Raw genomic sequence first — 13,724 nt, 5'->3', positions numbered from 1 at the left:
TAAACTGCTGCATGCCTTAATTTCCTTTGGAGTTAATAAGGTACAATAGCTATCTACTGCTTCTGTAGCCATTATTCCACGGGTCAGAGGTGACCTCCTGGATCAGCACAACTTTTTCATTTAATTTTCTGCTCAAAGCGAAGCATACACAGGCTGTTTTCTTAAAGGTGCTGAGGGATTTCCGGCTCATGCGTCTGCCTAAAGAATGAGGAGTGTTTGGTGAATCAGTGTCTTAAGGAGCGCTCCCTCAGGTTACAGGTCACTGGAGAGACGACGGCATCCGCTCACTTCTATTAATAGGCATTAACCCTTTAAGCTCAACAGATACATTCAAGATAGATTATTTTCCCTGTCACACACACACACACACACTACCTGAGATGGAGCTGCAGGTGTATAATATGACTATATATGATAATATGAGGCGAAACAATGGATACAATTTGCCAAGAAAAACAAACAGCTAAAGGTATATGCAGAATACTAAGATTTTTCCTTTTATTTGAGACCAATATTGATGACAAAGAAAACTGTGACATCATAATTTCTATTAAATTTTATCTCAATTAAATTGATAAATACATTTATTTACCATAGACCAGATCCACTAAACAACAGTTTATTGATTAATAGGTTTATCGCCAATTTTAAACTGGCTTAAGTGATGTGTGTGATTTGTTTTTGTTTTCTAAAATGTGAATTTCTTCTTTGACAGAATAATTAATATTTTTAAATTTATGGACAAAACAAGACATTTGAAGTAGAGCTGCAACTAAAGATTATTTTCGTAGTCAATTGATCTGTCGATCATTTTCTCAATTAATTGTTTGGTCCATAAAATGTCAGAAAATGTTAAAAAAACGTTGATCAGTGTTTGTCAAACCTGGAAATAACGATGTTCTTGAATGTCTTGTTTTGTCCACAAACCAAAATGATTCAGTTTGAATGATTTCTTTGTTTATGTGGAGCAAAGAAACAAATATAAATATTCACATTTAAGAAGCTAAAACAATCAGAAATCTTGTTTTAATAATGCTTCAAACCGATTAATCTATTATCAAAATAGTTGACCATTAATTTAGTCATCGATTAATTGTTTCAGCTCTAATTTGAAGATGTCATCCACTTGTCAACGTTTTACAGTGTTTCGTGACATTTTGTGGACCAAACATCAAAATCACTACGCAACACCAGATCAATTGAAGATATTATTCGAAGTGACTGCAGTCCTGGTGGCAGCATGACGTTTAATACACATTGCGATAAGGTAGTGAGTTATAAACTGTATTTATAAAGAGAACAGCAGCTAATCTTTAGGCATGTCATACACAAAACCTCATGCCAAGTTGCTGCAAATGAGTGAATTATGAGCCACAAATATGAAGTCTGAAGGAATGTAACTAAACTCTGCAAAAGTTGCACACAGCTGTACGCCTCGGGTGGAGAGATTTATGAATTCTAAGGGAAAAGTCTGACAAACACCAGACTCTTAAATCTCGCAGCAGGATAAAGGCATATTTTATGAAGGCGGGCTTTTCACATGACCCTTTTTTTTTTTCATTTATTCACCTTTAATCTCACTGTAAATCTCCCCAATATTCCAATATTTAAAAACCTCACAAATCACAAAAAAGGGTGGAGGACAGTGAATGTCCTTTTCCCCCAGCTGGACATTTTCATTTTGTGCTCCAAACTACAACAGAGACTCAGACGACGAACCTGCCCGTGTGTCCATCTAAAATGTGACATGTTGCCACGGCAACAGCACTGTGTGACAAAATCACCACGGGAGTTGAGAAAAGCTTAGCAGAAAAGTCAATGGCTGCAGACAGCATGGGCTCTGGCACAAAAACACCTCACAACAACAGAGCCTTTATGTCAATTTGACTGTTGTTTACCTAAAAGGAAAAATCCAGTATATCACACAGCGCAAGGTGACAAAGCGTGTGTGTTATCTTTATCTGGTGGTACATGGAAAATATAGGCTGGTCTCGCAAGAAAAAAAATACTTAAATGAAGAAATAATCTCCACACAGTAAGTGTTGGCAGAGTCGGTTGTATGACCGAGTCGCACACTCCACAAAGGAGCATCCAATCGGTGCTGAACTCCGGTTCCCATAGCATGAAGCAACGAGGAGTATTTCTACTCCCAAGGGATGGGAGGATGCTCGTCCATTGCAAATAACTTCCTCCTACACCTTGCTATATGCTGAGAGGCTGTAGGTCTCATTTTTCACATCTTTGGTATGATCCAGTTGGGGACAAACGCCCACTCTCAGGGCAGGCTACCACTAACTGCAAGGCCATCTGATTTTTTTTCATTTATTTATTTTTAATTGAAAATACTGTGAGGTTTTGCCCAAATGATTTCAAACTTGTCCAAACAAAATTTTAAAAAATGACATGTCTCCAAATAATTTCAAAGAAAAGTGGTGGCATGCAAGACATTAACTGCGCAACACAGTGAGCGAGAGCAAAATGTCTGCTATTTTACCGCCGTGTTATTCGGGACAGGGACAAGATGCTAAGAATGTTAATGACGAGTGAAAACCATTCATCATTTCCAAGCCCAAACCAGTCGAGTTGTATACTGTATTTTAAACAAGCAAAACCAAGTTCACAACCTGGAAATGGTTAAAGCAATCTTGATTTCAGCAAAAAGCACCAACGTGGGTGGGGGGGGGGGGGGGGGGGTTGGTGGTTAGATTACATGATCTAACCGCTCCTCACTTGTTCGACATTCAGCCAGATGGACCTTTACTGCAGGTCTCTCGCTCCCCGTCTTTGTCCGAATACAGGCACATTGCCATAACAACAACAAAAATATAATTAAAAAACACAAAAAGTACTACAAGGGACTAAAACACTATTATATTGATATGCACATCAGTAGACTTGTAAATAAGTATGTTGTTAGCACTCTTGACTTTGCAGCAAGAAGATCCGGGTTCGCGACCCGGTTGGAACAAGCGCCTTTCTGCATGGAGTTTGCATGTTCTCACTGTGTGTGCATGGGTGCATGGTTTCTTCCCACAGTCCAAAGACATGCAGATTTTGGGATTAGGCAAATTGGACACTCTAAAATTGACCGTGAGTGCGAGTAGATGGTTGTTTGTGTCTATGTGTGGCCCTGTGATGGACTGGCGACCTGTCCAGGGTGTGACCCCAGCAGTAGAAGATGGATGGATGGAATCTATTAATGAATTGACAGACAATCTCTGTTGTTTGTGTTTGTATCATCCCTGCAGACCTCTTAGTTTTGTTTTGTTTTTACCAGCAGATGCACACATCAACCAGACAGAAGGAGTCAAAGTGCAGAGAAACAAATGTGAGACGAGACGATGCGACCTCTGAGCTGCACCTTAGCCGGGAGCATAGCTCCAAAACTTGGACAGAGGATATGTCACATGAATCAGATATTCAAGTCAAATACGAATCAATAAGATCACAAAATAAATGTTTCGCCAATGTACAACTTTAGCTAAGAAAACCATGCATTTCTATTGTTTACCCATAATGACTAATTGACTCTAGTTCATTTTCAGCGACTGTATCGGTTAAATTTACAACCCTCAATCGTAAATATGAGGTCTGACTGAATCTGTGGTTTGCCAAAACAAGTGCAAAAAAAAGGGTGATAAACCCTTCAGAAACCGTTAGTTCCTGCTGCTCTGATGCCTAACACCTGACATCTCTGCACCAAACAAGATCATGATTCACACTGAGCTTAAATACATAATGCTGCCATACATCTTTCATTCCGCTTTTCACCAACCAGATTTTTTTTTTTAAACAAGCGGCGCTGCCACATTTCATACTCAATCATCAAGTCTGAGCATTGGAAGCGTGCACGGACATCGGCACATGCATGTAAGCTTTAGACGGGGGGCAGCAGATAAGAACGGTTATCATTCAAAACGGTAATTTCTACGCCCAACATGTAATTCCCCGTAAACCAAAAATTAACGGCAGCGACAATAATAATGATGGCAAGAGAAATAGGCAGGTGCAGAAAGGATGTAGGGGAGCAGAGATGAGAGGCTGTATCATTAGGGATTAACCTAGCCACAGGCTCTACAAATAGACTGTCTCCACCTATAAGCCGCCAGCGCACAGACAGTTATTTGTATTGCCAGGTTGCTGCTGCTGCAGCAGCAGCTCAGGAGAAGAGAAGAAGACAGTTCAAAGAAGCTCAGGCAGATCAGGACTCCTGTGAAACAAAATGCAATGCAACAGGACACATTCGGGGGGGGGGGGGCCTGCATGGCAACATCAGACGCTTTTTTGAAAGCTCTGAGTCTGTGTGAGGCAACTGCATCGCACATTCATGCAGCAGTGCCGGTATAATAGCATACAGAGTAAGGATATCTGTTGTGACAGCCGACGAGTCGTCCATTATTGAAACCATGAATTGACAAATCACTTGACTTTGAAAAACCCTTGAAAATGTACAGCCTAGAAGCACACAAACTGTTTAGGGTAATTACAAAGTTGTCCAGGAGAGGACGGTATGAACGCGTCTTGGCCTGCATAAATGCACACAAGATACAAAGCGAAATACAAACACTCAAAACTGTCATCCTAAGCAAATTATCAAAGCTCTGGCTCTACACCATAGATTGCAAAGCACAGGGTTCAAATTCAAAGACTCTTCAAGGACTTTCCAGGACAAATGTCTGTTTTGCAGCACGCTCTGCATCTGGACAAGTGATTATCCTTGGGATCTTGGTCAAAGTCAGTCTTTGTCATTTTCTTTGGTGAACCAGAGATGGTCTATGTATGTCACAAGCAATGCAAGGCATGAAACAGTAGGTGGCGTCGTAACAAACAAACAAACAAGGGAGACATTAACTGAAATATCAACTTCTTTCTTGCACAAAATTCAAGCAGTTTCAATGACTCGTGTCTTTTTAGCACAGGGACCCATGGGAACCCTGAAAGTAATAAACAAATATGTAATCTCAATTCACGTAGAGCTAAGTAAGTGCGAACTGAGTCAGCTCCACAGAGGAAATAAATGCGTGATGACATACCTCAACAATTAACCTAGTCTGCAACTCATTTTGTCAATACATTTTTGCCAATGTCAACTAATTGTAGCGCAACCAAATACAGATGTTAGCAAACACTGTAGACAAACCATCCATCCATCCATCCATCCATCCATCCATAATCGGCAGACAAACCAGTAAATGAATAAATTAAAATGTTTCATTTATTAGTCAAATGCCTGTTTTGATCGTTTTTCCTAAAAGAATCTCTAGAAAGAATGTCCTCCACCTCTCGTGTCTCGACTATGAAAATCGGCTGCTTTTTCTTCGATCTTTGAGATGTTTTTACCAAAAAAGAGAAGTAATTCTTAACGTTGTTGTTGCCTGGGCTTTTGAAAACAGTGGCAGATATTTCCAAATTTCCACATTTTATCATCCAAAAAACATTTAATTCTCATGGAAATATCCATCTGCAGTAGTGTTTGTTTGTTTTTTTTAGAATATGTACTTAATATTATAATTTATACATTTCATACATAACTGAATGACTTTGAAGCATGTTTCACGACATTCTGGATATGTTTTTATATGTTTTTTTATTTTATTCAATCTAATAACCCTGTGAAAATGTATCGGAGGATATCTGTTTCCTGTGCGTTCCCCTTTTTCCATCAACATTCTGTGCATCCACAGCCTCTGAACTCTGTGTCTTAGTGGTGGGCTGGTGACTCCTGACACACACTGTCACTGCTGCATGTTTGTAGTCAGCCTCTTCGCTTCATATCTCAGTCTCTTTGATGCTCCGCGGGCTTCAGAGCGTGTGTCTGCTCACAAAAGCCCCCAATGGTGCACACATGAACCAAAAGAGTCTAATTCATTCATTAAAATAAAACACTGCACATTTGCCGTGTGTGTGCGTGTGTGTGTGAAAAGCTCTTTATGCATGGTCATTTAATTATTTTTTTGAATACTTTTATGTCCTAATGACTATAGTCATTTGACAAAGGAGAAAGGAGGGGGAATAGATTACCGCAAATTTACATTTTAAATTTATGAGCTGCGATTCATTGCGCAATATTGTACAGTACAGGAAATGGTGATATAAAAGGAATTTTGATCAAGAGTTCGACTGATTTTCTATGGTCAATGCCGATTTTTAGAAAACAGGGCAGCCAAAGGTCAATAATTGATGCCATTTTTTACATTATAATTTTTATAGCTGTTTTTAAATCTTCCCATTTTGTTTCTTTCTTTAATTAAATATTAGAGTTAACGCGTTAATGACGGTTAACAGCTTTAATGTCGTCAACGTTAACGCACGTTAACGCACGTTAACGCACGGCGCTCTTCCATGACAACTGACCGGGAAAAGACGCGTGACGTCATCTTTATGTGACTCCCGATTGTTAAAATGAGTCTCTAAAGTAACGCTAAACTTTAAAAACAGAGGGAAACATACGCAGTTACACAGGTACGCTGGTTATTTGTAGAGCTGCTCTTTTCGTTTGATAAAACAGACCGCTCCAGTTCGACTGTAGGCGCGCTAACGGCGCTAAAAGGAGCTAACGGCGCTAACTGGTGAACGGTGCATGGACTCCGGTGCCGAGGCACGTAAACATGGTTGGTGTCACAATATTAAAAACAGGACATTGAAAAATGGATGAAATAGTAAAGCTTCTATGACAAAGCAACATTTATTGGCCATTGTCGATTATCTAGGATTGGCAAGTATTGTTGAAATGTAGTTTAACTGGTTTCTTATAAGTGGCTCGGTAAGTATTTTCTTCCTTACATAATTACCGAAAGCAATGACATGTCCACACAGTTAACACACGCTGCTTTGTGAGTTTGTGAAGTAAAGTAAATTAAGAAATCCCACACCTGCTTAACTGATAAAAAACTAATTTGTAATTCAATTTTCTTTTATTTTTATGCTTTTGCCCAAATAAGACAAAAATGGTGAACTAAGTTTTATTTCAGTTGTGTTAAAACAACACAAGTATACTGTGAATCATCCTCAACAGTGAACTGACTAATGTTTAGTCCACAGCTTCAGCAGCCGACCACCTGAGAGAAAATGTTGTTTTTAGGGCTGCAACTAACGATTATTTTCACTAATCGAGGTCCATGAAATGAAAATGACAATGAAAATGTCTGATTCAGTTTTAAAGATTTTTTTTGTCATATGGAGCTTTTATTCTTTAATAATCATGGTGATGGTTAATTTAGTAATTGATATATATTCGATTAATCAAGTGATATTTTTTTCGATTTCTCTGGGCTGATGCAGATAGTCAATCAACTTACAGTCAATTTTCAAGCACCGATACAAATTTAAGTCAAATACAAATACAAGTCAAACCTTTTGGATTTTTAGGGAGATGTTTTGTTGATTAGTTAGTTGTGTTGCAGGATAAGATGAACTGATAAGCAATAATCAGGCAAATAAAATATAATATTCCAAAGCTCCACCTCCGTATCGGCTGCTTCTCTTCTTATTCCTATGTGCTAAAAAAGACAATTTCTGAATCCTGGTACGACAAAAAAACAAGAATCTGTTAATGTCTACATAGAAACACTGTTGTTTTTTTAAAGAAAATATTATGCGTAGCTGAACTGACAATGAGAGTAAATGGGAGTTGCTGCCTTAAAAGATAATTTACATGATGAATATGAAAAAAAGAAAAAGCAGGCTACATAAAAGAAGCTCTCTCTCTCTCTCTCTCTCTCCCTAAAGAACTGCATTTGACTATCATTAATCAGAGAAAGCCCATAAGTGCTGAGAGGTTACGTCTTAAGACCACATCTGGCTTTTCAAAAGAGGCAGAGGGTCTGTTCATTACAGGCTGTGCAACAGAACAGCAGCTGGCACAAAGGAACACGTATAGATTCACAGCAAAACACTGGGGGAAAGTCTAAAAATAGCCGAAGACGGGGATCAATACCTGCTCAATAGGTTCCAACTCTGCTTTATCAAGTTAAATTACAACATAGTCTGAGTGTGGCGACCACGCCGACACTACGCTGCCAGGGCACTGGGGTGCACGTCTGATCACTGACCCATCGCTAAAACTAATAAAAAAACACTGCTGCCTTCTACTCCTGCACATACAGACGTCCACCACAGGGGGCGAAAAATGCTTGTATGTCCTCATTTCTTCATCATGAGATTTGATACAGCGTTTATTTGGGACTATGCTTGACATTTAAGTCCAACACTTTTTTGTAACATCAACAACCATAACGATAAACAGTGTGAAATTGCAAATGATTCGGAGGTGAATTTCAATGCAACCTCTTTATTCACATCAGGCATGATGCGATTAAGAGAATAAATGATTAGGAACTAGGGGGAAAAAGCCAATACCAATGATCATGTGGAAACTAAAAAGAACATAATACTGAAGAAGAGAGGAGACGAATCCTAACATTTGTAATTTCATCGTTTCAATGCAAACTTAACCAGAGAGTTTCACTAATATGAATATTTTTAAGTCACATCACCAACAGCACAAATAAATTGGTTAGATGTGCACCAAGTCTGGAGCAAACGTCCAAAAAAAAACCTTGACCGTGGTCAGAGAAAATTAAAGCCAAGCTCTTCAATGACACTATGATATGACGCTGACGTTTCCACAGTGGGGCGTGAGGGCCAGAAAGGTAAATTATGTAGCCATGTACACGCAGCTGCATCACCTGTTGTGATGTCATACCAGTGCAACACAGCATAGCTCCAAAATGGGACACAGTAAACCAACAATGGAGGGAGAACATCCAGCGTTCCACGTTGTTCCTTCTTGACATTTTTAAAATGGCAAATATTGGTCCGATTCAATCACTTCAAAAGTCAGAGATCTTGGAATTTTCATTTCCCAGGCATCGCGTCGTCGTTCGCTCGCGCTTGCTTAACTTTACTCGCTCATTGTTCTGCACGGAATCTCACATCAACAGCAGAGAGAGAGACAGTGGACAGTGTCCACAACACAGTAATAAAGGACTCGATGTTTGTTCTGCGTAGGTCTAGTCTACGTACATCAAGCAATACAGGGCGTGAAACAGTAGGTGGCGTCGTAACAAACAAGGGAGACATTTACCTAAAATATCAACTTAACTTCTTTCTTGCGCAAAATCCGAGCACTTTCAATGACCCATGTCTATTTAGCTGGATTTTTCCAAAACTTTCAAGGGCCTTTTTTTTTCAGATATTCAGATTTAAAAGCGGGCCCAGGGGAGCCCTGATATAAATCCACTTAAAGGTAGAGGCTGGCAGTGCAGTGGTCAGATAAGTGGCTGACCTTTGGCTGACATTGTACGATTGTGATTCAAGTTAAGTTTCTAACAGTCCTGATTAATTAAGCTGCTGAAATAAGTGAAGAGCCTCATATCTCACTGTCACTGAACCTTTCTGAAAAACCCACACTATAAAGCTAGTTATTGGCTACAGCACATTCATGTGTAAAAGTAAAAAAAATAAAAAATCAGGACCACATAAAAAGAAATGCTAATTCTGTTACAGCGAGATTCAACTTAATCTAAATCTTATCAAAATCGCCATTTGGCTGAATGCAATTTTCAAATCGCAGAAAGTGACTGAAGAAAACATCTTTGTTTCTCACAGACCTGCACAAATATTACACAGTAATCATTTTTTAAAATATGTTATTCAAATAAAAATGAGAAGAAATATTTAAAAATGACCATTCGCTGCCATCCCTCTGATACCACAGATCACATCACAATTCCGTTCAAAATAAACGGAATTAAAATATTTATAACCATTATAAAAGAATAAATAGTAAACACTTGAACCTTTTCACACCATGAGCCACACAGCTGGTACTCATAACATCAAGCAATCACCTGACAGTCCAGACAGTGTGACCAGCCAGCATGCACCTTGAAACAGAAGCAGCTAAATGGAACCCAGCCTTCATCATTTTTGACGGTTTACACCTAAGCCTATTTGACCTTTTTATTCAAAAAAAAAACACAAAAACATAAGGTTTGTTTGTTGTGTAAAGTCTGCCTGAAGAGGACTGAGCAAGAATGCTTCCCTTTCTGTTAGATGATGAAGTGTTTGCAAGTGGTTGATGGTGAGATCATAGTGGATCATTACTCTAACAACAGCCTATCCTTTCCATTTATCCTCCATTTATCAAAGTTATTCTGAGTGGCAGTAATAGATTAAGAAAAGCCGAGAACAAACTGCCTTGACAGTCGGCGGTTGATGATGTCTGTAGCCCTCATCAGGGCGCAGTGTGTGTGTGTGTGTGTGTGTGTGTGTGTGTGTGTGCAGCACCGTAGGCCCCGGTCGGTGTGGACAGATGCCCTGCTGACAGGTATACGGCCAGTTCAGCACGTTCCATTCACTGTGATTAGCCGTTTGCCTCCAGGTAATCAGACGATGAGAAGAGACAAGCAAACACTTATGACAAGAGGGCAACACACACACAAGTGTCTCATAAATAAACCTCCTTCCTTCCGTATCGTCCTTATATAATTTGAGACACGAATACAACGTCAACCAAACAATTCATATAATGCACCGCCACAAAACAGCTCTTCTTCTCAATGATGAACACTCAGCATTGAAATTCCCTCTCATTCAGGTGCAGAACATTATATACACTGGCTGCTTGTGTCTGCTGACACGGTGCAAGTGTATGCAACTTTTCTTTTTTCTTTGATTCATGCAAATGTGAGGCAACGCTGTGGTGTGATCGTCATTCCTCGGCGTCAGCTGACCATCAGATCAGGGCAGCGTGAAAACCTCTCTATTCACAACACGTGCAGCGCCGGTTCAGCAAATATATTACGCAGTTTTGATGTAACATAATGCAATGCAAAGCTTTATTTAAAGTCATAATAACGCTCAGTGAACACCTGTTGTTGACCTGACAGATGAATTAATGACTATTTTGATCATCAATTTCTGAAGTTTTCTGCTCCTTAAATGTGAATATGTTCTGTTTCTTTGTTCCATGTAACAAAGAAAACTGAATCGTTTTGGTTTGTGGACAAAAACAAGACATTTTAGAACATTATCATTTCCATCAACATTTTTCAACATTTAATGGACCATACGATTACTCGGTTAATCGAAAACAGTCGTTAGTTGCAGCCCTCGGTGCAGTGAGTAAATAAAGTCAAGGCAAAAAAAAAAAACATAATAATCAAGCGAGTGGTTTGCAGGAAACTGTGCGTCTAGAGAGTAATAACAGAAGCGCAGAGCGGGATTTAATAACCGTTGTTGAATTAAAATGTAGATTGTTTTATTGTGAACACATTTAATTAAAATGTAGCTTTTGTGAGATATTAATTATGTATTATTAAGTATGTTAGTGTTTGTTAGAACGAGTTTTGCTGAAACTGTACAAATCATTCACATCTATATATGCGTACAGGTATACACACATACGTATATACCACTAGTACACACTATCACTAAACAAATACATAATTAAAATTACACATATACACCGTGTGTATATATATATATATATATATATATATATATATATATATATATATGTTTTTCTTTATTGTTTGTCACCTAACGGTTAACTAATTTGACCCCGTCTGGATCCTGTAGAAATACGGTTCTGGTTTTCCAGTGATCTGATTGGTCAGGTCATTGGCTTGATCCGTGTATGTAGCTTGTGTAAATGTAGCTTGTTTTATTGTGAACACATTAAATTAAAATGTAGCTTTTGTGTAATATTAATTATGTATTATTAAGTATGTTAGTGTTTGTTTTGAACAGTTTTGCTAAAACTGTACAAATCATTCACATCTATATATGCGTACAGGTATACACACATACATATACCACTAGTACACACTATCACTAAACAAATACATAATTAATATTACACATATACACCGTGTGTATATATATATATATATATATATATATATATATATATATATATATATATATATGTTTTTCTTTATTGTTTGTCACCTAACGGTTAACTAATTTGACCCCGTCTGGATCCTGTAGAAATACGGTTCTGGTTTTCCAGTGATCTGATTGGTCAGGTCATTGGCTTGATCCGTGTATGTAGCTTGTGTAAATGTAGCTTGTTTTATTGTGAACACATTAAATTAAAATGTAGCTTTTGTGTACTATTAATTATGTATTATTAAGTATGTTAGTGTTTGTTTTGAACAGTTTTGCTAAAACTGTACAAATCATTCACATCTATATATGCGTACAGGTATACACACATACGTATATACCACTAGTACACACTATCACTAAACAAATACATAATTAATATTACACATATACACCATGTGTGTATATATATGTTTATTGTTTGTCACCTAACGGTTAACTAATTTGACCCCGTCGGGATCCTGTAGAAATACGGTTCAGGTTTTCCAGTGATCTGATTGGTCAGGTCATTGGCTTGATCCGTTATCTCGAACTTAAACCTGCTCCAGAGCGACCGATTCGGCACAAGATGTGGTGACAGATAGGGGTGAAAAAGACTCGATATCGAGCCGAAGTTCAGCGCGTAAAAAACCGTTAATCCTGCTTCGTGATTCAAATAAAAAAAAAAACATTGTGCACGCGGAGTATCCACGCGAGTATCAACAGGTAAACGTCACTTCAGACAGAGCAGCGGACTCTGAGCCTTCTGCTCGGACGCGACATGAAGTAGTCTATTCAAAACGCACTTTAAGAACCACCGTCGTTTTCTACGTGTGACTGTGAGAATAAACCCACAACACCGTTAACCCGCCCGGTTTCAAAAAAGCGACCACCAGCAGCGCACATGAAGCCGCTGTCACGTCCGAACCAACTGAAAGCGTCAACAAACGCCGCCAAAACCTCCCTATTTTTCTGTTTCTCTGCTGAAAACATGAACGAGAAAACAGCGGCGAAGAACCGCTGCTCGCTCCGAGTCAGCACCAAAGAAACGAGCAGGCTGGTTTTTTAAAGTGAATCCCGCCCCGCGCAGCCCAGCGGCGGGTGTGCAGAAGAAAACGGTCCGTTCAACATCAACATAAACACGCTCGCTGCGAGCGCAGGCGCATTCAAAATAAAGTTCCCCGCCGCGTTCGAGCAAACAAAGCCCCGAAGTGACAGCGGCTCGGCCGCGGGAGGCTCCAACCGCCGCGGCGCTGTGTGACATGCGGGAGAAAACGCGCGGAGAACGCGTTAAAAATGTAACATGATTTCAGGCTGCGCCTTACCTTCAGTTCCGCACTCTCCGCCATCTTGTATTTCTGCACGCAAGCGTGTTGAGGCGCTGTCAAGTGACTGGGACACGGAGCGGGCGGTGCTGCGTTCAGGAGCACGAGCGAGTGCGGGAAAAATAAACACGGAGAGAACGTCAAGAGCGTTTTTACAAATCAATTCAGTTTTCTCTTTACTCGTGTAGTATCTCGGATCTTTCATGTTATCTTTAAAGGCCCGCGTGGACCTTTGGTGTTATATGATTACATATGATGTTATATGACTACAGAGCAGAGTTCAAACTCGCGGTCCCAATCAATTTCATGCAGCCTACCAGTTAAAGGGACACTGTGTAGTATTTATGGGTTTATATAACCCAAAATCCACTTTTTTATACATATTATGTGCTCCTGCATTGTCTAGTCACTGTATAATAGTTTTTGTTTCATTTTCGTAGTGTTTCAAAAAGTCATGTAAAATAACACGGTCGCGGGCCGCGGTTGCATAGCCACTGTTAGCGGCGAGACGTCATGTTTCTACCGGAG

The 13,724-nt window shown here is 39.4% G+C and overlaps 1 protein-coding gene across 1 annotated transcript in view; it reads right to left on the bottom strand.

Moving 5' to 3' along the window:
- LOC310936998 (E3 SUMO-protein ligase PIAS1-like) overlaps positions 1–13,217 on the bottom strand; it is a gene marked incomplete at its 3' end in the record, with an annotated part of 69,410 nt that extends 56,193 nt beyond the window's left edge. The window contains exon 1 of the mRNA XM_083901178.1: positions 13,197–13,217. The remainder of the gene's footprint in view (positions 1–13,196) is intronic.
- Between the last annotated feature and the right edge of the window lie 507 nt (positions 13,218–13,724).

This window comes from Microchirus variegatus, assembly GCF_963457635.1.
Source record: "Microchirus variegatus genome assembly, chromosome: 14".
NCBI classification, from domain to species: Eukaryota; Metazoa; Chordata; class Actinopteri; order Pleuronectiformes; family Soleidae; genus Microchirus; species Microchirus variegatus.
This window is presented reverse-complemented; position numbering and strand designations above follow the sequence as displayed.